Source organism: Dermacentor albipictus, chromosome 5, assembly GCF_038994185.2.
Source record: "Dermacentor albipictus isolate Rhodes 1998 colony chromosome 5, USDA_Dalb.pri_finalv2, whole genome shotgun sequence".
NCBI lineage: Eukaryota > Metazoa > Arthropoda > Arachnida > Ixodida > Ixodidae > Dermacentor > Dermacentor albipictus.
Window position 1 is genome coordinate 171,053,033 of NC_091825.1, and position 10,450 is coordinate 171,063,482.

Consider the following 10,450-nt stretch of genomic DNA (forward strand, 5'->3'; position numbering starts at 1 on the left):
ATGCTTCGAAACGGATCACTGCCCTCTCCAAAGGCTGCAGACCATCTGTTTCACAAATGGCCCCCTCCTGCGCTGGAGCCTTGCTTTGCAACAACAATCTTTTGAGGTGCGTTACAAAAAGGGGAGTCTCAACGGTAACGCCGATGGCTTAAGTCGAAGCCCCTAACGTGGGAATCAGCCTCAAAATAGTTTGTTATTGATGTTTTTCTTCCTGAGGCAGGATTTTTAACATATTGCTTTTGTGTAGTGTTTCAAAGTGATGATATGCTTTCTAGTGCAATTTTCCGATTTGTGGACGCGTTCTGAGTGCTGCTAGACTACTGTAAGGAACTAGGCAGTAGTATTAAAGGAAAAAGAGCCTGGCATGGCTTAGTGAGGGTTGTGCCGTGCTTGCTGACTGAGCGGCTGAGTTTCGGCGTAGTTCTAACGCTTGCTGGGAACGAGAGAAAAATGAGAACTCTCCCGAAGTCACTTTGCAGTGTCCTCTGTGAACCTGAACGTGAGAACGAGGCCTTCTCGGTGCGCTGCGCTCAAGAAACGCCGAGGGACGACCGACTTCGGTTATGAGCATCATCGAGCGACATCCCTCCGGACAGCGGATGCAGTCCCCTGACCATCGGGATCTCCCTCCCCCGGCGGGGCGGTCTGTTACGTTTCGCCTACGACGCGCGGTAAAGCCAGCGCGGATGCAACGTACGCCGGAGCTTCGTTCCAAGCGGCGGACATTTTGGCCCGTTCGGAGCGGCCGCGAGCGCGCCCCGCCGAGCGCGTCCCGGCATGTTCAGTGCCACGTGTCTTTGTGTGTGCGTGTGTGTGTGTGTGCCCACGCTTGTCAAAGCGCGGCAGCCGGGGAGAGGAGCTCCCCCAGTGTGAAGCGAGGAGGTCTGTCCGGCGCCGGCCCGGCTGATGCGTCACCTCCTTGTCCCAACGTGTCTATCAGTCCGTCCGTCGCCGCTGTCACGTGGTGTCGTCCCATGACCTTCCCTCTTGCTCTCAACTCCGAGAGTATAAGAGCAGCTGCCCCCCGGACGCCAAAAAAAAGGCTCCGATTTCTGCTGTTGAGTAACGTGCTCTCCCGTCTCTCTACTTCGGTCGACCGGACAGCCCGCTCTTTGCGATGCTAGAATAAACAAGTTGTTCTGTTAGCAGTCGCCTCATGCTTTGCTGGGACTTTCGGATGCTTCCAGTGTGCCCCAGGCCGCCAGGCCTACGCTACCCTTGGGGCTTGCGACCCAGTTGCAATAACGGGCGTCAGCACTGAGGTTCCAACAGCCGGTGCCATCGGTGCGGTTCAAACAACCCTGATACACCCTGATGTTCTGTAGTAATTTTTGTGACATAATAAGTCAAAATGTGCTCTGTAATTATATTGTTAATGTGTTTCATATCAGCAGTGCTACTTCATTTTTTATTGCATTGCATTGTTGTTGCATGCTTTGCATGCATTGTGTTATTGCATTGCATTGCATTGCATTATTGCATTGTTCAATCGCACTAATGCACTTCTCAGTTTATGTATGTTACATCCACTCCTTTAATAGCCCGTCATGGGCTGACAGTATCAATAAATAAATAAGAAATAAATAATAAACATTGGCAAGCTGAGTGGGACAAGGAAGTTGAAAATAAGCGGCACCTGCTTAAACGGCAATTAACCAAACCTTTCACACTGAAGCTTGATAGACACACCGAAGTCACCCTGGCCCGACTCAGAATAGGACAAACTTATGGTACACACAAATACCTCTTGACTGCAACTGACCCACCGACGTGCACACGCTGCGGTGAGAAATTAACCGTCCTACATGTCCTCATTCAATGATCCGAACTTCACCGAGAGCAAGTAGCTCATTTTAAGGAACTCTACACACACCATATACCACCCCATCCCTCGATGTTCTTATCAGAGGATGCACTTTTTAACTTTAAAAGGGTGCTAAATTATCTTGCTCAAGCTAACTTTCTAGATATCTTCTCATTCCATGCTAACCATCAGATTCGGCCTCACAGGTGAGGTACAACCTGATGCACAAAAGTATGTCTCAGCTCTCTTGCACTTCTTGCGTGAGCAAGAATTGTAAAGCAAGGCACTCGGTCAATCCGCAATAATTTACCATGTGTGCCTATAACCAATCCATTTAAGACTTTATGTTTATCTTCATAATTATTTTGGAATTCATTCACTAGTATTTATATATTTGTCTTATGTGTATGCCTTTCTAGATATCATCTCATTCCATGCTAACCATCAGATTGGGCAAGTCTTGGCACCAGTCTTGGCAGCAGCAGCAGTGCTCGCGCATCTGCTCACGCATTCCTTTCTACTTCTACAGGCCATCTTGTTAAGCAAGTTCTTCTCAGAAGACCACCCGATTTCGGCTGGCTCGACTGCACGTGCCATCAAGGAAGCTATCTTGTCAAGCAGCATCTTCACAGAAGACCATCAGGCGGTGCTCGGTTCTCCCGGCATCGCTACATAAAGGCCGCCTTCGTCTGCCGTTGACCAGTATTGGCAGCAGCGGCAGTGCTCGCGCATCTGCTCACGCATTCCTTTCTACTTCTACAGGCCATCTTGTTAAGCAAGTTCTTCTCAGAAGACCATCCGATTTCGGCTGGCTCGACTGCACGTGCCATCAAGGAAGCTATCTTGTCAAGCAGCATCTTCACAGAAGACCACCAGGCGGTGCTCGGTTCTCCCGGCATCGCTACATAAAGACCGCCTGCGTCTGCCATCGACCAGTCTTGGCAGTAGCGGCAGTGCTCGCGCATCTGCTCACGCATTCCTTTCTACTTCTACAGGCCATCTTGTTAAGCAAGTTCTTCTCAGAAGACCATCCGATTTCGGCTGGCTCGACTGCACGTGCCATCAAGGAAGCTATCTTGTCAAGCAGCATCTTCACAGAAGACCACCAGGCGGTGCTCGGTTCTCCCGGCATCGCTACATAAAGACCGCCTGCGTCTGCCATCGACCAGTCTTGGCAGTAGCGGCAGTGCTCGCGCATCTGCTCACGCATTCCTTTCTACTTCTACAGACCATCTTGTTAAGCAAGTTCTTCTCAGAAGACCATCCGATTTCGGCTGGCTCGACTGCACGTGCCATCAAGGGAGCTATCTTGTCAAGCAGCATCTTCACAGAAGACCACCAGGCGGTGCTCTGTTCTCCCGGCATCGCTACATAAAGACCGCCTGCGTCTGCCGTCGACCAGTCTTGGCAGTAGCGGCAGTGCTCGCGCATCTGCTCACGCATTCCTTTCTACTTCTACAGGCCATCTTGTTAAGCAAGTTCTTCTCAGAAGACCATCCGATTTCGGCTGGCTCGACTGCACGTGCCATCAAAGAAGCTATCTTGTCAAGCAGCATCTTCACAGAAGACCACCAGGCGGTGCTCGGTTCTCCCGGCATCGCTACATAAAGACCGCCTTAGTCTGCCGTCGACCAGTCTTGGCAGTAGCGGCAGTGCTCGCGCATCTGCTCACGCATTCCTTTCTACTTCTACAGACCATCTTGTTAAGCAAGTTCTTCTCAGAAGACCATCCGATTTCGGCTGGCTCGACTGCACGTGCCATCAAGGAAGCTATCTTGTCAAGCAGCATCTTCACAGAAGACCACCAGGCGGTGCTCGGTTCTCCCGGCATCGCTACATAAAGACCGCCTGCGTCTGCTGTCGACCAGTCTTGGCAGTAGCGGCAGTGCTCGCGCATCTGCTCACGCATTCCTTTCTACTTCTACAGGCCATCTTGTTAAGCAAGTTCTTCTCAGAAGACCACCCGATTTCGGCTGGCTCGACTGCACGTGCCATCAAGGAAGCTATCTTGTCAAGCAGCATCTTCACAGAAGACCACCAGGCGGTGCTCGGTTCTCCCGGCATCGCTACATAAAGACCGCCTGCGTCTGCCATCGACCAGTCTTGGCAGTAGCGGCAGTGCTCGCGCATCTGCTCACGCATTCCTTTCTACTTCTACAGACCATCTTGTTAAGCAAGTTCTTCTCAGAAGACCATCCGATTTCGGCTGGCTCGACTGCACGTGCCATCAAGGAAGCTATCTTGTCAAGCAGCATCTTCACAGAAGACCACCAGGCGGTGCTCGGTTCTCCCGGCATCGCTACATAAAGACCGCCTGCGTCTGCCATCGACCAGTCTTGGCAGTAGCGGCAGTGCTCGCGCATCTGCTCACGCATTCCTTTCTACTTCTACAGACCATCTTGTTAAGCAAGTTCTTCTCAGAAGACCATCCGATTTCGGCTGGCTCGACTGCACGTGCCATCAAGGGAGCTATCTTGTCAAGCAGCATCTTCACAGAAGACCACCAGGCGGTGCTCTGTTCTCCCGGCATCGCTACATAAAGACCGCCTGCGTCTGCCGTCGACCAGTCTTGGCAGTAGCGGCAGTGCTCGCGCATCTGCTCACGCATTCCTTTCTACTTCTACAGGCCATCTTGTTAAGCAAGTTCTTCTCAGAAGACCATCCGATTTCGGCTGGCTCGACTGCACGTGCCATCAAGGAAGCTATCTTGTCAAGCAGCATCTTCACAGAAGACCACCAGGCGGTGCTCGGTTCTCCCGGCATCGCTACATAAAGACCGCCTGCGTCTGCCATCGACCAGTCTTGGCAGTAGCGGCAGTGCTCGCGCATCTGCTCACGCATTCCTTTCTACTTCTACAGACCATCTTGTTAAGCAAGTTCTTCTCAGAAGACCATCCGATTTCGGCTGGCTCGACTGCACGTGCCATCAAGGAAGCTATCTTGTCAAGCAGCATCTTCACAGAAGACCACCAGGCGGTGCTCGGTTCTCCCGGCATCGCTACATAAAGACCGCCTTAGTCTGCCGTCGACCAGTCTTGGCAGTAGCGGCAGTGCTCGCGCATCTGCTCACGCATTCCTTTCTACTTCTACAGACCATCTTGTTAAGCAAGTTCTTCTCAGAAGACCATCCGATTTCGGCTGGCTCGACTGCACGTGCCATCAAGGAAGCTATCTTGTCAAGCAGCATCTTCACAGAAGACCACCAGGCGGTGCTCGGTTCTCCCGGCATCGCTACATAAAGACCGCCTGCGTCTGCTGTCGACCAGTCCTGGCAGCAGCGGCAGTGCTCGCGCATCTGCTCACGCATTCCTTTCTACTTCTACAGACCATCTTGTTAAGCAAGTTCTTCTCAGAAGACCATCCGATTTCGGCTGGCTCGACTGCACGTGCCATCAAGGGAGCTATCTTGTCAAGCAGCATCTTCACAGAAGACCACCAGGCGGTGCTCGGTTCTCCCGGCATCGCTACATAAAGACCGCCTGCGTCTGCCATCGACCAGTCTTGGCAGTAGCGGCAGTGCTCGCGCATCTGCTCACGCATTCCTTTCTACTTCTACAGACCATCTTGTTAAGCAAGTTCTTCTCAGAAGACCATCCGATTTCGGCTGGCTCGACTGCACGTGCCATCAAGGGAGCTATCTTGTCAAGCAGCATCTTCACAGAAGACCACCAGGCGGTGCTCTGTTCTCCCGGCATCGCTACATAAAGACCGCCTGCGTCTGCCGTCGACCAGTCTTGGCAGTAGCGGCAGTGCTCGCGCATCTGCTCACGCATTCCTTTCTACTTCTACAGACCATCTTGTTAAGCAAGTTCTTCTCAGAAGACCATCCGATTTCGGCTGGCTCGACTGCACGTGCCATCAAGGAAGCTATCTTGTCAAGCAGCATCTTCACAGAAGACCACCAGGCGGTGCTCGGTTCTCCCGGCATCGCTACATAAAGACCGCCTTAGTCTGCCGTCGACCAGTCTTGGCAGTAGCGGCAGTGCTCGCGCATCTGCTCACGCATTCCTTTCTACTTCTACAGACCATCTTGTTAAGCAAGTTCTTCTCAGAAGACCATCCGATTTCGGCTGGCTCGACTGCACGTGCCATCAAGGAAGCTATCTTGTCAAGCAGCATCTTCACAGAAGACCACCAGGCGGTGCTCGGTTCTCCCGGCATCGCTACATAAAGACCGCCTGCGTCTGCTGTCGACCAGTCCTGGCAGCAGCGGCAGTGCTCGCGCATCTGCTCACGCATTCCTTTCTACTTCTACAGGCCATCTTGTTAAGCAAGTTCTCAGAAGACCCTCCGATTTCGGCTGGCTCTACTGCACGTGCCATCAAGGAAGCTACAAGGTAAATGTACCTGGTAGCGAAGCTTCCATAGGAGCCCATACGTTCAAAACATGGTGGTCCATCGGTGGTCTATGGGGCTTAGCGCCATCTGTATGTGGTGGGAACACTTCCGGCGGAAGAAAAAATAATGTGACGCCATGTCCGTTAAAAGCAGAAGTGACGTCATTTTGTTTTCGAAGGCGCGAAATTTGTTTTGTTGTTCTTCCTTTGGAGCTATATATTCAAATGCCCTGCCATTCGACTGGATGGGCGTTTCGAGCTTTCAGCGTGGAAAGCGATGCAGGAAAAGGCCAGCCGTACGGTTGTCGAAATCGCATCCCTGCACAGAACACATTTTCTTTGGAGGCGGACGAAAGCTTTAGGTGTAGAGTGCTGATCCTATTGTTGGATGCCAAGCCCGTCGGCCAGCGCGGTCGCACGAAAACAACTACACAATTATCTGGCGGTCGTAACTCACTACATTTGACTGAACAGATTAAGAAGCAATGAAGCTACCCACGTCACCAAATTCAGACAAACTTTGACAAGCAAGAAAGCACAAACTGTGAGGGGGGCGTATTTCAACAGGTGATACGAGTGCGCCTTTCTGCCCATTTCAAGACGTGCGTTGCATTGCGAGTGATAGTGGCGTCAACGCCCCCTGTAGCGATGGGCGCTTAAAAGAAATGCATTTATTAATAATAATAAAATTAAACTTGTATTTTCTTAACTCGTCAAGAATGTATAAAATTGTCTACGCATTTTATTTTCGTTCAATGAATCTAACTGTGTCTCGTTTGAATTAAAAAATGCGTTTTTCTTTCCCAATGTTTGTTCCCTCCAAACATAGTCGCGCTTCAATCGCTGCTCCCATAACCCCCCATGCTGATGTCGGTGACAATCTGTACTGAACCGCTTTTCGCCCGAAGCTTCGCGACCTGTTTGGATCGACCTTGGAAGCTATCTTGTCAAGCAGCATCTGCACAGAAGACCACCAGGCGGTGCTCGGTTCTCCCGGCATCGCTACATAAAGGCCGCCTTCGTCTGCTGTCGACCAGTCCTGGCAGCAGCGGCAGTGCTCGCGCATCTGCTCACGCATTCCTTTCTACTTCTACAGGCCATCTTGTTAAGCAAGTTCTTCTCAGAAGACCACCCGATTTCGGCTGGCTCGACTGCACGTGCCATCAAGGAAGCTATCTTGTCAAGCAGCATCTGCACAGAAGACCACCAGGCGGTGCTCGGTTCTCCCGGCATCGCTACATAAAGGCCGCCTTCGTCTGCTTTCGACCAGTCCTGGCAGCAGCGGCAGTGCTCGCGCATCTGCTCACGCATTCCTTTCTACTTCTACAGGCCATCTTGTTAAGCAAGTTCTTCTCAGAAGACCTTCCGATTTCGGCTGGCTCTACTGCACGTGCCATCAAGGAAGCTATCTTGTCAAGCAGCATCTGCACAGAAGACCACCAGGCGGTGCTCGGTTCTCCCGGCATCGCTACATAAAGGCCGCCTTCGTCTGCTGTCGACCAGTCCTGGCAGCAGCGGCAGTGCTCGCGCATCTGCTCACGCATTCCTTTCTACTTCTACAGGCCATCTTGTTAAGCAAGTTCTTCTCAGAAGACCTTCCGATTTCGGCTGGCTCTACTGCACGTGCCATCAAGGAAGCTATCTTGTCAAGCAGCATCTGCACAGAAGACCACCAGGCGGTGCTCGGTTCTCCCGGCATCGCTACATAAAGGCCGCCTTCGTCTGCTGTCGACCAGTCCTGGCAGCAGCGGCAGTGCTCGCGCATCTGCTCACGCATTCCTTTCTACTTCTACAGGCCATCTTGTTAAGCAAGTTCTTCTCAGAAGACCTTCCGATTTCGGCTGGCTCTACTGCACGTGCCATCAAGGAAGCTATCTTGTCAAGCAGCATCTGCACAGAAGACCACCAGGCGGTGCTCGGTTCTCCCGGCATCGCTACATAAAGGCCGCCTTCGTCTGCTGTCGACCAGTCCTGGCAGCAGCGGCAGTGCTCGCGCATCTGCTCACGCATTCCTTTCTACTTCTACAGGCCATCTTGTTAAGCAAGTTCTTCTCAGAAGACCTTCCGATTTCGGCTGGCTCGACTGCACGTGCCATCAAGGAAGCTATCTTGTCAAGCAGCATCTGCACAGAAGACCACCAGGCGGTGCTCGGTTCTCCCGGCATCGCTACATAAAGGCCGCCTTCGTCTGCTGTCGACCAGTCCTGGCAGCAGCGGCAGTGCTCGCGCATCTGCTCACGCATTCCTTTCTACTTCTACAGGCCATCTTGTTAAGCAAGTTCTTCTCAGAAGACCTTCCGATTTCGGCTGGCTCTACTGCACGTGCCATCAAGGAAGCTATCTTGTCAAGCAGCATCTGCACAGAAGACCACCAGGCGGTGCTCGGTTCTCCCGGCATCGCTACATAAAGGCCGCCTTCGTCTGCTGTCGACCAGTCCTGGCAGCAGCGGCAGTGCTCGCGCATCTGCTCACGCATTCCTTTCTACTTCTACAGGCCATCTTGTTAAGCAAGTTCTTCTCAGAAGACCTTCCGATTTCGGCTGGCTCTACTGCACGTGCCATCAAGGAAGCTATCTTGTCAAGCAGCATCTGCACAGAAGACCACCAGGCGGTGCTCGGTTCTCCCGGCATCGCTACATAAAGGCCGCCTTCGTCTGCTGTCGACCAGTCCTGGCAGCAGCGGCAGTGCTCGCGCATCTGCTCACGCATTCCTTTCTACTTCTACAGGCCATCTTGTTAAGCAAGTTCTTCTCAGAAGACCTTCCGATTTCGGCTGGCTCTACTGCACGTGCCATCAAGGAAGCTATCTTGTCAAGCAGCATCTGCACAGAAGACCACCAGGCGGTGCTCGGTTCTCCCGGCATCGCTACATAAAGGCCGCCTTCGTCTGCTGTCGACCAGTCCTGGCAGCAGCGGCAGTGCTCGCGCATCTGCTCACGCATTCCTTTCTACTTCTACAGGCCATCTTGTTAAGCAAGTTCTTCTCAGAAGACCTTCCGATTTCGGCTGGCTCTACTGCACGTGCCATCAAGGAAGCTATCTTGTCAAGCAGCATCTGCACAGAAGACCACCAGGCGGTGCTCGGTTCTCCCGGCATCGCTACATAAAGGCCGCCTTCGTCTGCTGTCGACCAGTCCTGGCAGCAGCGGCAGTGCTCGCGCATCTGCTCACGCATTCCTTTCTACTTCTACAGACCATCTTGTTAAGCAAGTTCTTCTCAGAAGACCATCCGATTTCGGCTGGCTCTACTGCACGTGCCATCAAGGAAGCTATCTTGTCAAGCAGCATCTGCACAGAAGACCACCAGGCGGTGCTCGGTTCTCCCGGCATCGCTACATAAAGGCCGCCTTCGTCTGCTGTCGACCAGTCTTGGCAGCAGCGGCAGTGCTCGCGCATCTGCTCACGCATTCCTTTCTACTTCTACAGGTTGGTTACGACAGCATGTGTCGTTTTTATTATTCTCCTGTTACTGTCGCTGCTGGCAAGAACTGTTTTTATGCTACTTGTATCTTTGCATTAGGTTTTTCAGTGTTTTTTTTAGTGTTGTTAGACATGCCCACCTGTGCTGAGCTCGCTAAGAGAATTGATGAACTGGAAACAAGACTTCTTAATCAATCGGATCATATGACTGATCGCATTGTTGAGAAGATTTTCGTTAACATGAAGACATCTGGCTTTGACGTGCTGGAGCTAAAGAAGCACGTGGACAGCCTTGAGTCCAGTCTTAAGTTTCTGAACGATCTGGTTGACAAGATGCACGGTGAAAAGGCCTCACTCGTGGCAGAAAACAAAGCCGTCAAAATGGAAAACTGTTCGCTTTCCCGCAGGGTCTCCGAGCTTGACCAGTACTCTCGCATTAACAACATCGAGATCAGGGGTATCCCTTGTACACAGGGTGAGGACTGTGTTGCAGTTTTGGAGACAGTGGGCAGGAAAATTGGTTGTCCCGTGACTTCTGCTGATATCGATGTTGTTCATCGAGTCGCTACTAAAGATAAGGGTAAGAAAAACTTAATTGCAAGATTCTGTTCTTGAACGAAAAAGAATGAGTTTATCGGCAAGGCACGAAAGGCAAGGCCCTGCCTGAATGACATCGGCAAATATGACAACTTTCACATATTTGTCAATGACCACTTGTCACCACAAAATAAAGCACTCTTTTCCAAAGCACTAGTGCTAAAGAAAGCCAATAACTGGAAGCACCTGTGGACGGATAATTGTCAGAGTAAGGCTAGAAAGACAAATGAAAGCCGTGTTTCTCGCATTGCTGACGAGTCCGATTTTTCTGTTTTCAACTAACTGCCTGTAT